The sequence below is a fragment of the Hyperoodon ampullatus genome (assembly GCF_949752795.1).
Source record: "Hyperoodon ampullatus genome assembly, chromosome: 12".
NCBI classification, from domain to species: Eukaryota; Metazoa; Chordata; class Mammalia; order Artiodactyla; family Ziphiidae; genus Hyperoodon; species Hyperoodon ampullatus.
Window position 1 is genome coordinate 2,009,429 of NC_136925.1, and position 19,447 is coordinate 2,028,875.

At 37.7% G+C, this 19,447-nt stretch overlaps 1 pseudogene across 1 annotated transcript; it reads left to right on the plus strand.

Annotated features, from left to right (window-relative positions):
• The first annotated feature begins 10,636 nt into the window (after window positions 1–10,636).
• On the plus strand, window positions 10,637–19,146 carry LOC307061181 (amine oxidase [flavin-containing] A-like; annotated as a pseudogene). The gene is made up of 2 exons: window positions 10,637–10,652; window positions 18,061–19,146. The product of its transcript is annotated as an amine oxidase [flavin-containing] A-like (transcript).
• Window positions 19,147–19,447: the final 301 nt, after the last annotated feature.

Here is a 19,447-nt window from a genome sequence, read left to right on the forward strand (position 1 = left end):
TTCACCATGGAGTTGAGATACAATTTTCATAAGTTGTGACTGTTATAAATAAATGCTATGGAAAAAGAGTTCTTACAAATTTGGTAACAGATCATTCTAGGTAGAATAAGAAAGGATTTAATTTCTTTACTGAACTTTAAGCATATACTGTTTGTATGATTAAGAAGAAATCCCTCAGAATTGTGATTTTAGTAACCTTTTGTGTAAAAATGTGTGAGAGGAAACACTAGGTTAAGTTTAAATAGAACTATTTTTCTGAATAGTCTTAAAAGGAAAACATGAGTGATTGAAGTGTAAAATTTAAGAGTGATGCATTAAAAATTAACTTTCCATTTGAGAATTTGGGATAAATAATTTAGAAGATTTTTGCCAAATATCTTTTTTTTTTTTTTTTTTTTTTAGTGTGACATTGATGAGCTTAAAGTAGGAGCGTCAGCCATTACTTTTGATCCATCAATGGCCAAAATTTTGTGTTTGCTATAGTAGTTATGCCTCCATTCTTGTGTCTTTTTCATCAGGCTTTGAACGTTCTGGCCTGATTTTTAAAGCTTGAGCTGCTTGAATGCCATTTTATTTCGGTTTCAACAGCACATTCTCCATTTTGCATTGAACTGTGGAGTATGGTGGAAAGGAAATAAGAATACTATTCTGAGCAGCTTAGTCTAAGATAATAGTTCCTTATAAGATTTGGAGTCATTGTGGGGATTGTTTTGGATGGGGAGAGGAGACCTTATAAAAGCCTTATTGTGACAGAATCCATTTCTGAAAGTGTTACAGTTTTCTAAAATAAATGCTTAATTATACATATAAGAATGAATAGTTTGGAAGAAGGTTGGTTTACAGTTACCTTTACAATGTTATATAATCAGAAATTCTCTGAGCCTGGGTTATATGAATAGACATAAACATTGTTCTCTTTACAGTATGCTGTTTGGGTTGTTTTTGAGTGGTTAAATATTTTAAAAAACAAATGTTAAATCTGTGCTCCAGCACCTAGACAAATTGGGAAAGTTAATGTTTCTGAGAAATAGTAAGCCAAGGGGAACATACAGGCAAATCACTGCTATAATTAGGTTGACGAAAATATGGCTGAAATTAACTCAACACTTGAGCTTTAGCTCCACCCAAAGCAGCAAACTTGTAAGCAAATGTGCAATAAAAAATAATCTTGATCCATTTCACTGTTACTGTGTGTTTGATATCTTATACTATATTGACATCTGTTATAGGAGGAATTACTAATGATTCCTCCTAATATCATATATTGTAGCCAGTATTTGTTGAAGTTGATGCTGTATCCATTCCTTAACTACTTAAAAAAGGGCAGTTTTCCTCAAGTGCACCTGTATGTTTGAGTAAATTGAGAAGCAATTAATTTTATAATGTTTTATGGATGTTGCTGTAAAGAGATCTTCTGAAGTAATTGATTTATTTCATTTGAACCTTTGATTCTTCCATGCTTCTTGGCATCTTTAAAGATGCCATAAAGTGATGATTTTCGTGGTGTACCCCATGCTGCCTGGGAAGCTCCCTAAGGGCCTTTGGTGAGTGGGATGTGAAGGAGGGGCCAGGGTTGACCAAGTCTGGGGTTTTAGGTCTTCACAAACCTCATTCAGAGCAGTTGCACTTTACGACCTGTTTATATATATATAGTGGGGTATTATATAAAACTTCATTTGGGAGAAAAAAGTTCTTTTGCTAGTAAAATGAAAGGTAAGCACTGCTATAAACTACATGAAGATAGCAACCTGATACATTGTGACCAAAAAGCCCAGGAAAGTGATGGGTTTTTTCCTTAACATTATTCTGCCTACAATAATTAACTCATCTTTAATCCCATGACTTCAAGAAAGTCTTAAGACTCTAGAAATGGGCAATTTAAGGGATCAGTGGGATGAAGAGGTTTTTAAGATTGACCAGAACAATCATAGAACTCCTTAGCTTAGAAAGGTGTTGATCGGATGGGGAATTGGGATTGGGGGTAGAGGTGTCAGAGCAGAATATGCTTAACATTTGCAAAGTCAAGACCAGTCAGGTAAAGTCATATTTGTTGACAAAGTACTAGGATTCAGGACTTCTCGTAAAGTCTAAAGAGGTGGCTTTTAAAATAAATTTTAGACAATCTTTATAGAGGAACAACAACAGATAGTCAGTTGAGAAAGGTATTGCTAGTTAATATCTTGGTTGGTTCTATACTCTTTTGGAGGCTGGGTTGTATTTTTTAGTTCATGATAAGGGGGTTGATAGCTGATTCATAAAACTTTATGTTTTTGGCTGCGTTGGGTCTTCGTTGCTGTGCGCCGGCTTTCTCTAGTTGTGGCGAGCAGGGGCTACTGTTCATTGTGGTGCACGGGCTTCTCACTGAGGTGGCTTCTCTTGTTATGGAGCACAGGCTTCAATAGTTGTGGCACGTGGGCTCAGTAGTCATGGCTTGCGGGCTCTAGAGCGCAGGCTCAGTAGTTGTGGCACACAGGCTTAGCTGCTCCACCGCGTGTGGGATTTTCCTGGACCAGGGATTGAACCCATGTCCCCTGCATTGGCAGGCAGATTCTTATGAATCAGGACTGCACCACCAGGGAAGTCCTTGTAGATTAACCCTGTATATTTGCTTTATTATATAAATTGAAGAGCATGAACTCCAGAGAAAGTGACTAATGAGATTGAAATCTTCTGTCTTTTCAGTCTGGTCCACCTACAACTACACCAGACTACCTCTTAGAAATTACTAATGTCTGTAGCAATTTAGCCAAGACTAAGAAAATATTAAAAAGCACTTTGTAAAAATACATATAACCCAGAAGCTTCCAGAATTATCAGTTTAAGAGCTATTTTCAGAAGAAACTGCAGCAACCTCCCACCAGGGAATTGGGGACAAGTGTATCCAAGATATTCATGGTAATGTTGATGTATATCTTTTTTGCTTGAGGTGATGTTCAATCATGTAAGATGCCAAAACAACCTGGTCTTTCCTATACACATGACCATCAAACTATATTTTAGACCCTATATATATTTCATTTTCTTGTATGTCTCTACTTGGCTGCTTGGCTATTTGTGTCAAAACTGAATTCTTGCCTTTTCCAAACTCTCTGGTCTTTTTTTATTTCCTTATCTCTTAGTCTGTCATTCTCCTAAATCATTAAGGCTAAACTTTTGGTTTCTTTGTCTCTTTCCCCATTTTGTCCCCACATTTATTGTCCAACTCCTGTCAGTTCTGTCTCTGCAATATCTTTTATCTAATTTTTTTTCATTTCATTCACATTACTACTACTCTGTTTTAGGTCCTAGAGTTTTTCTGAAAGTTCTCAAACTTTTTGGTGTCAGGATCCCTTTATACTGATGAAATTATTGAGGACCCCAAAGAGCTTTTGTTTTATATTCATTACATATCTATCACATATAATGTATTGCAAATTAGAACAAACTTTAAAATTTAGTTCATTTAAAAATCATAAGCCAACACATACTAACATAAATAAAATTTTTAATGAAAATGTAACTGTTTTACAAAACAAAATTAGAAGAGTGAGCTTGTTTTATATTTTCATATATATGAAAATATGTAACTCAGTATTTCAGGTTTAGGCCTTTACTGTCTGGTTTAATAGAGGACTCCTACATTCTCATATCTGCTTCCACATTTAATCTGTTGTGAAAACAAATGTCATAGTGTCTGGAAACTTGAAAGACTGAGATTGAAAAAGGCAGGTAACATGTTATGAAAATAGTTTTGACCTCGCCAACTCCTGAAAGGTCGAGAAAGTGGTCCACTTAACTGCTTAAGTCCCTTAATTGTTGAGTCCCTTAACTGCCACCCCATTCTCTGTTTCCTGGTCCAAGACCATTAAATTCTTAACTCTCAAACTTATACCCCCAAAGCATATCTTCCTGCTCTGAAAACTTAAGTTACTCCCTCTATGCTTTAAGTTCATATTCCCTCAGCTTGGGCTTCCAGTGATTTCTTTTTCTTTTTCTTTTTTTTTTTAAATCTATACACAGTGGTGGAGCCAAACCTGACCTGATGTTTCTCCCAAATAGGCTTCAAGCTTTGCTCGTGTAGATCTCTACCTAAATTTTTCTTTCTCTTCACCTATTGAAATTCTACCCGTCCATGATAAAGGCAACCCCAATTTTATTTTCCTTATAAACTTTTTGTTTTTTCCTTCTCATACCTCCTCAAAAGTAAACCAAGATAAAGTATTAGTATACATGGATCAATTATGTTCCCATTCTCTCTTAACACTTTATATCTTTTAGGGAACTTGTCAAATTCTGCCATTATTTTTGTTTTTCTGTTTGTCTTTTACTATTACTTATAGTTTGAAGGCATAGGCTAGGCACTTTTTTCTTTCTTGTGTGTATTTGTGTGTATTTAAATCTTCAAAATCTTGAACCGTAACACAAGACAAAAAGGTTTACTTTAGTGATTTACCAGTAAGTCAAGCAATGGACCATTAACAGCCTCTTGAAAAGAGGTGATGGATTTGATTCGCTAGTATTTCATGGAGGATTTCTGTTTCTATAATTCATCATATTGGTCTGTGGTTTTTCTTGTGCTCTCTTTTTCTAGCTTTAGAATTAGTTTAATAATGGCCTTATGGAGTGATTAAAGAAGTAGTCCCTTTTCCTCTGTGTTCTGGATGTTGATAAATGATTGGTATTATTTAAATATTTGATAGAATGAACCAGTGAAGCCATCTGGTTATGGACTTTTCCTTGTGGAAAGGTTTTAAATTATTAATTCAGTTTCTTTCTCTTTACATGTTATATGTAAGTCTTTTGAGATTTTCTGTCTTCTTGAGTCAGTTTCAGTAATTTGTGTGTCTAGGAATTTTTCCAGTTCATCTAAATTGTCTAGTTTGTTGGCATAAAGTTGTTCATAGCATTTACTTCTAATCCTTTTAATTTGTGTAGAGTTGGTGGTGAGGTCCCCACTTTCATTCTTGATTTTGGTAGTCCATTTCTCTTTTTTTCTTTGATCATATCAATTTTATTGTTCTGTTCAAAGAACCAACGTTGTGGATCCTTTTGATCTTTCCCTAGTTTGCCTGCATCCCCCTTGTTTCAACCCTGATCTTTATTATATCCTTTTTTCCTGCTTGCTTTAGCTTTAATTTGCTGTTCTTTTTCTGGCTGTTTAAGCTTAGATTATTGATTTAAGGTCTTTCTTCTTTCCAAAACATAGGCGTTTAAAGCTGTAAATTTGCTGGTAAGCACTGCTTTAGCTGCATTACATAAACTTTTATATGTTGTGTTTTCATTTTCATTCAGTTCAAAATACTTTCTAATTTCCTCTTGATTTCTTCTTTGAACCATGGATTATTTAAAAATTATATTGTTTAATTTCAAAATATTTGTGAATTTCCCCCAATATCCTTTTGTTGTTGATTTCTAATATAATTTTGTTAAATTTGGAATACTTATTTTTTATTGTTTCAGTCCCTTAAATTTGAGACATGTCTTATCATCTAACATATGAAAGTTCCATTGTATTCATGAGAAGAGTATGACTGAATTGACATCAACCTCTTATGAAATGGTAGCTTATAGGACTCTGTTTCCTATGTTGCAGACATAAATTTGTTGCCTAAATAAAGGACAAGAATAGATGCTGAAGAAGAAAAGGAGTGGTCTGTGCTGGATATATTCTATTTGCACCTCAGATCCATTCTCTGTTCTTCTCCCCTCTACTGTGTCTTGTGGAGTTGAACTCTAGGACTTTACCAGTCAGCTTATTTACCAGCCAGGGTTAGGCAACCTCTGGCTTCTGGTTACATTAGCCAATTTGGAACACTAGCAGAATACTGGCATATTGACAGGAGGAAAGATAAAGCTTTTTTTTTTTCTGCCCTTTACCTCCATGGTGTTGCTATGGGCCACACGTCTCTCAGGCTCCTATCAGGTAGCTCACTCTCCACACAGCACTTTTCTCTCCAGATTCTGTTTCCCTTCACCCATTCAGTTCTAGGAATGGCAAAAGATCTCCCATTATTTCTAGCCCAGGTTACTGCAGTATTCATTGTAGTTTCTCTAAATCCTGCCAACATTATAAAGAGTCCTTCAGTAATTTACCCAAGTTGAGAGTGCTGTCTGTTTCCTGCTAGGACTCTAATTGATTAGAGATGATCCGAGTAATGGAGAAAAGTAAGAGAATGTAGAGGTTTTGATTCAAGGATATTTCATTTAGAAACTTGGCAGTGAACAGGTAGATGCATGAGACACAGAAATGATAGATGGGTCACTTGTTTTGTGTTTTAAAAATGGAAGTCTGTGCATCAAGAAAGCAGAAGGTGAGAAGTCAATGCATAGAGAAAGAGATTGGAGGTGCTGGGAATAGAGTAAATAATTGCAGAATGGGGATGAAGATGGAATCAAGAGTACAAAGTAAAACTTGTGGGAAAGGAGAGAAGTACTATCTGTTTCTCCTAAACTGCAGGGAAGAAACTGAGGATAATCATTGATCAGTGGTTCTCAGTTTGGTCTCCACATTAGCAACCAACATCACTGGGAACTTAAGAGAAATACAAATTATCAGGCTCCACTCCAGTTCTATGGAATCCAAAACGTGTAGAGTGGATCCCCGCAATCAATGTTTTAGCAAGGCCTCCAGGTGATTCTGTTGCATGCCACGTTACTCTGATACTAAAACCAGGCAAAGATGCCACAGAAAAAGAGAAACTACAGGCTAATATCCCTGATGAATATAAAAACAAAAATCCTCAACAAAATATTATCAAACTGAATTCAACAATACATTAAAAGGCTAATACACCATGATGAAGTGGAATTTACTTCAGGGATGCAAGGGTGATTCAATATCTGCAAATCAAAATGAAGGATAAAAATCATCTCAATAGATGGATAAAAAGCATTTGACAAAATCCAACATTCATTTGTGATGACTCTTAACAAAGTGGGTTTAGAGGGAATAAAGGCCACTTATGACAAGCCCAGAGCCAACATCATACTCAGTGGTTGAAAGCTAAAAGCTTTTCCTCCAAGATCAGGAACAAAACAAGGATGCCAACTTTCACCACTTAATATTCAGCATAGTATTGGAAGCCCTAGAGCAATTAGGCTAAATAAATAAAAGGCATCCAAATTGGAAAGGAAAAAAGTAAAACTTCACTATTTGCAGGTAACACATTATTTACAGAAAACCCTAAAGACTCCATCAAAAAACTGTTAGAATAAATGAATTCAGTAAAGTTGCAGTATACAAATCAACATATAAAAATCCTGTGAATCTATACATTAATAAAGAACTATGAGAATGAGGAATTAAGGAAATCCCTTTTATAATTGCATCGAAAGGAATAAAATACTTTGGGATAAATATAACCAAGGAGGTGAAAGACCTATTAAAACTATAAAATACTGATGAAAGAAACTGAAGAAGACACAAATGGGAAGATATTCTGTGCACATGGATTGGAAGAATTAATATTGTTAAAATGTTCACATTACTCAAAGCAATCTTTGGATTCAATGCAATTCCTATCAAAATTCCCATGGCATTTTTCACAAAATTAGAACAAACCTAAAATTTGTATGGAACCACAACTCAAATAGCCAAAGAAGTATTGAGAAAGAACAAAGCTGGAGGCATCACACTTCCTGATTTTAAGCCTATAGTAATCAAACCAGAATGGTATTGGCATAAAAATAGACACGTAGATCAATGGAACAGAACAGAAACCCACACATATATGGCCAATTAATTTATGATAAAGGAGCCAAGATTATATAATGGGGAAGGGGTAGTGTCTTCAATAAACAGCATTGGGAAAACTGGACAGCCGCAGGGAAAAGAATGAAACGACTACTATCTTACATCATATAAAAAATTAAAATGGATTAGATTTGAATGAAATACCTGAAACCATAAAACTAGGGGGGACATTGGTTTTGGTGATGGCTTTTTGGATTTGTCACCAAGAGCAAAGGCAACAAAAGCAAAAACAAAGAAGTGGGACTACATCAAACTAAAAAGCTTCTGCACAGCAAAGTAAACCATCAACAAAATGGAAAGGCAACCTACTAAATTGGAGAAAATATTTTCAACTTATATTTCTGATAAGGGAATAATCCAAAACATAAAAAGAACTCATACAACTCAGTAGCAAAAAACAAACAAACAAACAAAAAACAACAAAAATTGATTTAAAAATGGGCAGGGGACCTGAAGAGACATTTTTCCAAAGACTACATAGAGATGGCCATGAAAAGGTGCTCAACATCACTAATCAGGGAAATGCAAGTCAAGACCATAATGAGATATCCCACACCTGTTGGAATGGCTATTATCAAATAAACAAGAAATAACACGTTTTGGTGAGAATGTGGAGACAGAAACCCTTGTGCATTGTTGGTATAAGTGAAATTGGTGCAGCCACTATGGAAAACAGTATGGAGGTTCCTCAAAAAATTAAAAATAGAACTACTGTATGATCCAGCAACTCCACTTCTGGGTATTTATCTGAAGAAAATGAAAATACTAACTCAAAAAGATATATGCAGCCCCATGCTCATTGCAGCATTATTTACAATAGTGAAGATATGGAAACAACCTAAGTGTCCACTGATGGATGAATGGATAAAGAAGATGTGATACACACACACACATACACACACACAGTGGAATATTCCACAAAAAGAAGGAAATCTTGCTATTTGCAACAACATGGGTGGACCTTGAGGGCATTATACTAAGTGAAATAAGTCAGACAGGAAAGACAAGTACTGTATGATCTTACTATGTGTAATCTAGGAAAAACAGAAAACAACAAGAAAAAAACCAAGCTCATAGAGACAGAGAGCAGATTGGTGGTTGCCAGAGGTGGGAGGTGAGGGGTGAGGAAAATGGGTGAAGGGATTTAAAAGGTACTAACTTCCTGTTATAAAATAAGTAAGTCATGGGGTGTTATGTACAGCACTGTTAAACAAAATTTTTGTGACTGTGTATGGTGACGGATGTTAACTACATTTATTGTGGTGATCATTTCTCAGTATATGTGAATACTGAACCATTCTGTGGTACACCTGAAACTAATAAAATGTTTATGTCAGTTATACCTCAATAAAAAAATTTCTAGCACCATTCTTTGTTTGAAAATAAATATTAAATAGCCAAAGTTAAGACTGTGTGGGAAAAGTTATAGGGCCAAACTCAATTTCAAATATTCAAGACAGACTGTGACTTCTCAAGTAATCAGGTCTTCTGTTTTATAGTCTCCCTTCACCTATCTTTTATACATTTAATTATGTGCATATAGTCTTTTTAGATTCCATACCTGGTATAATTAAGTTTGGAATTAATTTGCATAGAAAATGAAGAACTGGATCATTGTTAAGTGGTTGTGAATATGAATTTATAATGCACATAATTTTCCAAATGCTTAAAATTTTTGTTTAGCTATGGAGCTTAATTTAGTGTGTATTTGGAGCTCCTAAAAAATAAAATCCTACAAATATTCTCCTTTTAAAATAGATGGCATTTGAAATAGATGGCAAATATTTTGTACCTTTTAAGATTTGGCTAAAAATATTAAGGGAGTCTTCAATCCCTTCATCTGCACATGAGATGATGAAAAAAATGTGATTTGACTTTTTTTTTTTTTTTAACTTACAGAGACTTTGGAAGCACAATTTAGCGTGCACTAGGATTTCTACTTTTAGGATAGAGAAAAGACATCTTCAGCTTTCTCTTGAAAAATCACCTCTAAATTAAAAGAAAAGCAAGAAGCAAACACAAAGTTCACTTTTGATCAAATCAGGAGATATCTCGTAAGACTGCACCACAGTGTAGGAAGACAGAATGAGTGTGGGTCCCATGAAACTTCTAGTAGAATGGCCTCCACTTTTATTAGCTTATTGTAACTACATAAAGCCCTTGTTCTTTAACTATTTTCCTTTTTCAGCTGGTTCTGATTTGAGCTCTTCTGGGTCCAATATATCTATCCTGAGCTTCTCAAAATTTCCCCAGAACTCAGAGTAGATTTGGTCATCCACTTTGGTGAGTTTCAGGTATTGTAGGTCAACTGATGAAACTGGCTTGTAATAATCTTCAGCATGCTGCTTGCTCATGGCCCAAGCCATCTCAGTATCAGGCTGACCCCAGGCCAGCATCTCACTGGCTCATCACCTGTTCTACTGATACTGCCATGCTACAGCCCACAAAGCACGGCCTCACTTTCCCTACAGTGATTGTGTGTGTGTGTGTGCGCGCGCGTGTGTGTGTGCGTGTGTGTGTGTGTGCGCGCGCGCGCGCACGCGCTCCTTCCCCAGTTGACTGGAAGGGGCCAGAATTAACTTACCTTGCAAAAATAAGTACTGGAGATCTATTCAGCACAGTGCCTGTAGCTAACAGTATGATTATATACTTAAAAACACGTAGATCATGTGTTGTTACCACACACATGCAAAATACTACTGTTAAAGGGGGTGGGAGGAAACTGGGAGATGATGGATTTGTCAACAGCCTTGACGGTGGTGATGTTTTCATGGTGTGTTCTTATTCCCAAACTCATCAAGTTGTATACATTAAAAACATACAGCTTTTTACAATCAATCATACCTCAGTAAAGTGGTTTTAAAAGTAAACAGAATTAAAAACAGAACAGAAAAGCTGAAAGTGATGCCTCTGAGCCGAGGTTAGGGGCCACTTTTGGCACAAGTCTTTTTAGCAGGGTTTGACTTCTAAGCTCTGCAAGTGTATGTTACTTATATAATAATTTAAAGATTGTAAAGTTAACTATAAGCTCAGAAATGTAGTAAGTAGATTGATGGTTTTATAGAAAAGAGAACCAGACATAATTTTTGCTCAGTATAAATATTGATTGAAATTGTGTTTAATCTTAAAATTTGAGACTGTATAAAATAAGTGCCCCAAACTTGGTTAACATGAAAGTTCTAATTATTAAGCCAAGTTTCCTTCATAGTATAAGCCCCAGTTTCAGAAAACGTACAAGTATAAAGCATCTATCTTCACTCTGATGTACTGTAACTGCATTAGGTATTTTAAGGTAAATCTATGGTGGAATGTAACAAACATGTAGATTATTTACATATATAAAATCTTGTTCCCATTCCTGAGTACACTTCAGATTTGTTAAAACTAAACTTCTGAATCCGATTATGATGTATTAATTATATGAAAAGAGGTAAATTGTGGGTTCTGATAAGTTACCAACATGTGCCATATATTTATAGCAGCAGACAGCAGATTTGAATAAATCCTCTTCTAATAATCATATTAATTGCTGGGTCTTCCTATATGGACTATCAGTAAAGAAAATAAATACAAAGCAGGAAATTAAAGTCAGTTAAAATTTATGAAGCCTTCACATTGATTTCTATTAAAGTTAAGCACGTTTAAAGCTGGTTTTAATTTTGTGTTTGATTTGAGCCTCAGAGTCTTCTTTGGAATTGCTCTTTTAAGAGAGCATGTGGGGAGGAGTCAAGATGGCGGTGTGGGAAGACGCGGAGTTAGCATCTCCCCACAACTAGGGTGCCTGCCTGGCCGCTGGTGGGGGACTCTGATGCCCAAGGAGACGGGAGGAACCCCAAAGTGAACTGGTAGGATGTAGGGGGACCGAGGGGAGAGGAAAAGTGGAGGCCAGACAAAAGCAGTGCCCCTGTGGCCAGGGAGATCAGGAGAGGCAGGCGGGAGGGGCCATCCAGGAGGAGCAGACGAGGAGAGGAGGGCGACTGCCCTGTCCACTTGAGCCCAGGAAGCCTGCTGGTTTCCCAGGCGAGGTCCCCTGCCCTCTGAGACCGGGGTGGGGGGCATGCCTGGGCCCCTTCTGTTCCTTGAGCCTAAGCCCCACCCCCCACAGCCTCCAGGGCCTTTTCCAGCCCTGTGGGTCTTGAGCATTGGCCCTGCCCACCACCCAGACCTCACCCTTGCTTAGGCCCTGCCCCCCACAGCCAAGGCCTTGCCCCCCTTTTGTCCTTTTCCTCCTCTTTTTTTAATATTGTGGTACTGATGTACCTTCCAGTTGTTGATTCATCTATATTTTTATGTTTACATTCTTCTAACATGTCTGTTAGGTTCCTAGTCTAATTTTATTTTTTCCTTTTTTTTTTTTTTACCTCCCCACATGGCTTGCGGGATCTTGATTTGCAAGCCTGGGGTTGGGGGGAAGCTCCTGCAGTGGGAGCTCTGAGTCCGAACCACTGGACTAACAGAGAACCTCAGACCCCAAGGACTATTCATCGGAGTGAGGGCTCACAGAGGTCCCCATATCAGCACCAACACAAAGCTCTACCCAGTAGCCTACGAACTCCAGGGTTGGAAGCCTCAGGCCAAACAACCAGTAAAAGAGGAACACAATCCCACTCATAAAAAAAAAAAAAAAAGAGACAGCAAAAAAATATGTCACAGATGAAGGAGTGAGGTTAAAACCTACCAGACCAAATAAATGAAGAGGAAATAAGCAATCTACCTGAAAAAAAAATTCAGAGTCATGATAGTAAAGATGATCCAGAATCATGGAAATAGAATGGAAGCATGGATTGAGAAAATACAAGAAATGTTTAACAAAGATCTAGAAGAACTGAAGAACAAACAGAGATGAACAATACAATAACTGAAATGAAAAATATGCTAGAAGGATTCAATAACAGAATAACAGAGGCAGAAGAACGAATAAGTGAGCTGGAAGACAAAGTGGTGGAAACAACTGCCAAGGAGAAAAATAAAGAAAACAGAATGAAAAGAATTGAAGACAATCTCAGAGACCTCTCTAACAACAGTAAACACACCAACATTCAAATTATAGGGGTCCCAGAACAAGAAGAGAAAAAGAAAGGGTCTGAGAAAATACTTGAAGAGATTATAGTGGAAAAGTTCCCTCATATAGGAAAGGAAATAGTCACCCAAGTCCAGGAAACACAGAGAGTCCCATACAGGATAAACCCTAGGAAAAACACACCAAGACACATATTAATCAAACTAATAAAACTTAAATTCAAAGAAAAAATATTAAAAGCAGCAAGGGAAAAACAAAAAATAACATACAAAGGAATCCCCATAATGTTATCAGCTGATTTTTCAGTGGAAATTCTGCAGGCCAGAAGGGAGTGGCAGGATATACTTAAACTGATGAAAGAGAAAAACCTACAACCAAGATTACTCTACCCAGCAAGGATCTCATTCAGATTCAATGGAGAAGTCAAAAGCTTTTCAGACAAACAAAGCTAAGAGAATTCAGCACCACCAAACCAGCATTACAACAAATGCTAAAGAAACTTCTCTACGTGGGAAACACAAAAGAAGAAAAAGACCCACAAAAACAAACCCAAGGGGCTTCTCTGGTGGCGCAGTGGTTGAGGGTCCGCCTGCCGATGCGGGGGACACGGGTTCGTGCCCTGGTCCGGGAGGATCCCACATGCCGCGGAGCGGCTGGGCCCGTGGGCCATGGCCGCTGGGCCTGCGCATCCAGAGCCTGTGCTCCGCAACGGGAGGGGCCGTGACAGTGAGAGGCCCGCATACCGCAAAAAAAAAAAAAACAACCCAAAACAATTAAGAAAATGGTAATAGAAACATACATATCAATAATAACCTTGAATGTAAATGGATTAAATGCCCCAACCAAAAGACACAGACTGGCTGAATGGATACAAAAACAAGACCCATATATATGCTGTCTACAAGAGACCCACTTCAGACCTAGGGATGCATACTGACTGAAAGTGAGGGAATGGAAAAAGATATTCCATGCTAATGGAAATCAAAAGAAAGCTGGAGTAGCAATTCTCATACCAGATAAAATAGACTTTAAAATAAAGACTGTTATAAGAGATAAGGAGGGATACTACATAATGATCAAAGGATCAATCCAAGAAGAAGATATAACAATAACAAATGTTTATGCACCCAACATAGGAGCACCCCAATACATAAGGCAAATACTAACAAACATGAAAGGAGAAATCGACAGTAACACAATAATCGTAGGGGACTTTAACACCCCACTTACACCAATGAACAGATCAAACAGAGAATAAATAAGGAAACACAAGCTTGAAATGACACAATACACCAGATAGATCTAATTGATATTTATAGAACATTCCATCCAAAAGTGGCAGAATACACTTTCTTCTCAAGTGCACATGAAACGTTCTCCAGGATAGATCACATCTTGGGTCACAAATCAAGCCTCGGAAAATTTAAGAAAATTGAAGTCGTATCAAGCATTTTTTCTGACCACATTGCTATGAGATTGGAAATCAATTACAGGAAAAAACAACTGTAAAAAACACAAACACATGGAGGCTAAACAGTGCACTACTAAATAACCAAGAGATCACTGAAGAAATCAAAGAAAAAATGAAAAAATACATAGAAACAAATGACAATGATAAATAACGACCCAAAACCTATGGGAGGCAGCAAAAGCAGTTCTCAGAGGGAAGTTTACAGCAATTCAACCTCATCTCAAGAAACAAGAAAAATCTCAAATAAACAATCTAACCCTAAACTTAAAGCAACTAGAGAAAGAAGAACAAAGAAAACCCAAAGTCAGTGGAAGGAAAGAAATAATAAAGATCACAGCAGAAATAAATGAAAGAGAAATGAATAAAACAATAGCAAAGATCAATAAAACTAAAAGCTGGTTCTTTGAGAAGATAAAATTGATAAACCCTTAGCCAGACTCATAAGAAAAAAAGGGAGAATGCAAATCAATAAAATTAGAAATGAAAAAGGAGAAATCACAACTGACACTGCAGAAATGCAAAGGATTATAAGAGACTACTACAAACAACTATATGCCAATAAAATGGACAACCACGAAGAAATGGACAAACTCTTGGAAAGGTACAATTTTCCAAGACTGAACCAGGAAGAATTAGACAATAACAGAACTATCACAAGTATTTAAATTGAAACCGTAATTAAAAACCACGAAGAAATGGACAAACTCTTGGAAAGGTACAATTTTCCAAGACTGAACCAGGAAGAATTAGACAATAACAGAACTATCACAAGTATTTAAATTGAAACCGTAATTAAAAATCTTCCAACAGAAGTCCAGGACCAGATGGCTTCACAGGCAAATTCTATCAAACATTTAGAGAAGAGCTAACACTGATCCTTCTCAAACTCTTCCAAAAAATTGCAGAGGAAGAAACACTCCCAAATTCATTCTACAAAGGCACCATCACCCTGATAGCAAAACCAGAAAAAGATATCACAAAAAAAGAAAATTATAGACCAATATCACTGATGAACATAGATGCAAAAATCCTGAACAAAATACTAGCAAACAGAATCCAACAGCACATTAAAAGGATCATACACCAGGATCAAGTGGGATTTATCCCAGGGATGCAAGGATTCTTCAATATATGCAAATCAATCAATGTGATACACCATATTAACAAATTGAAGAATAAAAACCATATGATCATCTCAATAGATGCAGAAAAATCTTCTGACAAAATTCAACACCCATTTATGATAAAAACTCTCCAGAAATGGGCATAGAGGGACCCTACCTCAACATAATAAAGGCCATATATGACAAACCCACAGCGAGCATCATACTCAATGGTGAAAAACTGAAAGTTTCCACTAGGATCAGGAACAAGACAAGATGTCTACTCTTGCCACTCTTATTCAACACACTATTGTAAGTCCTAGCCACAGCAATCAGAGAAGGAAAAGAACTAAAAGGAATACAAATTGGAAAAGAAGAAGTAAAACTGTCACTATTTGCCAATGACATGATACTATACATAGAAAATCCTAAAGATGCCATCAGAAAACTACTAGAGCTAATCAATGAATATGGTAAGGTTGCAGGATACAATATTAATGCACAGAAATTTCTGGCATTCCAATACACCAACAATGAAAAATCAAACACTCCCATTTACCATGGCAACAAAAAGAATAAAATACCTAGGAATAAACCTGCCTAAGGAGGTGAAAGGCTTGTACTCAGAAAACTACAAAACACTGATGAAAGAAATCAAAGATGACATAAACAGATGGAGAAATGTACCATGTTCTTGGATTGGAAGAATCAATATTTCGAAAATAACTATACTACCCAAAGCAATCTATAGATTCAGTGCAATCCCTATCAAACTACCAACGGCATTCTTCACAGAATTAGAATAAAAAAAACTTACAATTCGTATGGAAACACAAAATACCCCGAAGAGCCAAAGCAATCTTGAGAAAGGAAAACAGAGTTGGAGGAATCAGGCTCCCCGATTTCAATCTATACCACAAAGCTACAGTAATCAAGACAGTATCATATTGATACAAAAACAGAAATATAGATCAATGGTACAGGATAGAATGCCCAGAGATAAACCCACACACATATGGGCACCTAATTTACAACAAAGGAGGCAAGAACATACAATGGAGAAAAGACAGCCTCTTCAATAAGTGGTGCTGGGAAAACTGGACAGCTACGTGTAAAAGAATGAAATTAGAACACTACCTAACACTATATGCAAAAATAAACTCCAAATGGATTAAAGACTTAAATGTAAGACCAGACACTATAAAACTTTTAGAGGAAAACATAGGAAAAACACTCTTTGACATAAACCACAGGACGATCTTTTTTAACCCACCTCGTAGAGTAACAGAAATAAAAACAAAAATAAACAAATGAGACTTAATTAAACTTCAAAGCTTTTGCACAGCAAAGAAGACCATAAATGAGACAAAAAGACAACCCTCAGAATGGGAGAAATGTTTACAAATGAAACAACAAAGGATTAATCTCCAAAATATACAAACAGCTCACGGAGCTCAGGATCAAAAAAACAAACAATCCATTTAAAAAATGGGCAGAAGACCTACAGAGACATTTCACCAAGGAAGACATACAGATGGCATGGCCAAGAGGTACATGAAAAGATGCTCAACATCACTAATTATTAGAGAAATGCAAATCAAAGCTACAATGAGGTATCACCTCATGCCGGTCAGAATCACCATCATCAAAAAAGCTAGAAAAAGTAAATGCTGGAAAGGGTGTGGTGAAAAGGAACCCTCCTACACTGTTGGTGGGAATGTAAATTGATACAGCCACTATGGAAAACAGTATGGAGGTTCCTTAAAAAACTAAAAATAGTACTACCATATGACCCAGTAATCCCACTGCTGGGTATATACCCTGAGAAAACCATAATTCAAAAAGAGACTTGCACCACAATGTTCACTGCAGCACTATTTACAATAGACAGGACATGGAACCGACGTAGATGTCTATCAAAAGATGAATGGATGAAGAAGATATGGCACATATATACAATGGAATATTACTCAGCCATAAAAAGAAACTAAATTGAGTTATTTGTAGTGAGGTAGATGGACCTAGAGTCTGTCACACAGAGTGAAGTCAGAAAGAGGAAAACAAATTCCGTATGCTAACGCATATATATGGAATCTAAAAAAAAAAATGGTACTGATGAACCTAGTTGCAGATCAGGAATAAAGACGTAGACATAAAGAATGGACTTGAGGACACAGGGTGGGAGGGGGAAGCTGGGGCAAAGTGACAATAGCATCGACATGTATACACTACCGAATGTAAAACAGTTGGCTGGTGGGAAGCAGCAGCATAGCACAGGGAGATCGGCTCCGTGCTTTGCGGTGACCTAGAGGGGTGGGATAGGGAGGATGAGAGGGAGGCTCAAGAGGGAGGGGACATGGGGACATGTGTATGCATATGGCTGATTTGCTTTGTTGTGCAACAGAAACTAACACAGTATTGTGAAGCAATTATACTCCAATAAATATCTATTAAAAAAAAAAAAGGGAGCATGTGAATCCTAAAGGTGTTCCAAAATTAGAAATTAGAGATTTTTACAGGTTACTGGGAGTTCACGAGTCCACATTTCATGCTTTAATGTAATAAAAGTCTCCAAATGAGGCACTATCTTTCATATTCATAGCAACAGATGGCATACTAGTTTAGAATTTTTAAGTTGTGAATTGTATCACACTTATTAGTAAAAATAGAAAAATGGATGTTACAGGAAGAGTGGATGGTGTGAAAGGGTGGTATCATGAGGCATGAACCACAGTGATTGTGAGGGGAGACAGGACTGCTAGGCAGTTTGCATCTCTCTTTGTGAATATCAGTGTGACCTCTGAACCCCACAAGGTGTCTGCCCTGTGGTTCTTGTGGTATGTGAAGCAGTGTGGAGGCACCACTCGGATATTCTCCATTACCAACGGGGCCAGGAACGGAAGTCTGTAGGCGGATCTGGTCAGGCAAGCGAGCGGATAATGCACCTCCTCGGGGACAGTGAAGCTGGGGTGTCCTGTCACCTATGTGGACCAGTCAGGTGACAACATCATGATAGAGATGTTGGATCATCAACTTTATGAGTGCCGATACGTAATTAGCGCCATCCCTCCAACTTTGACTTCCAAGATACACTTCAGACCAGAGCTTCCTTCAGAGAGAAACCAGTTAATCCAGCGTCTTCCAGTGGGGGCTATCATTAAGTGCATGACGTATTACAAAGAGGCCTTTTGGAAGAAAAAGGATTACTGCGGCTGTATGATCATCGAAGATAAGGAAGCTCCGATTTCAATAACCCTGGATGACACCAAGCTAGATGGATCGCTGCCCGCCCTCATGGGCTTCATCCTTGCTCGAAAAGCTGACCGCCTTCCTGAGGTCCATAAAGAACTAAGGAAGAGGAGAATCTGTGAGCTGCCAAAGGGCTAGGATCCCAAGAAGCTTTACAACAGTGCGCTATGAAGAGAAGAACCGGTGTGAGGAGGGGTACTCCGGGGGCTGCTACACTGCCTACTTCCCCCCTGGGATCATGGCTCAGTACGGAAGGGTGATTCGCCAGCCCGTAGGCAGGATTTACTTTGCTGGCACGAAGACTGCCACACAGTGGCGTGGTCACATGCAAGGAGCAATAGAGGCCGGAGAACGGGCAGCTAGAGAGGTCTTGAATGCTTTGGGGAAGGTGGCAAAGAAAGACATATGGGTCCAAGAACCTGAATCAGAGGATGTTCCAGCTGTGGAAATCACCCACACCTTCTGGGAGAGGAACCTGCCTTCCGTGACAGGCCTGCTGAAGATCATCGGATTTTCCACATCGATAACTGCCCTGTGGTTTGTTGTGTACAAATTCAGGCTGCCGACCTGATCCTGAAGTTTTGGCTTCATGCTTTCTGCTTACCCTTTCCCAGCATCATCAAAAGCAAAATGTTGACAAATTGAAAGGCTGTGTCATTGGATCATCTTTAAGTGCACTGATTTAACCCCTCAGTTTAATCTCTGTGTATCACCTCCTTAATTTCCGTAAGATCAAGCTCCATCTTGTGACTTGTCTGTAGACCAGCTTGTGTTGACTGCTAGAAAATTACCTTGTGATCAATTTCTCAATTTCAAGAAGTCAAAGCTGACGTGCTCATAAGAAAAAAAAATAGAAAAACACTGAAGTTTTG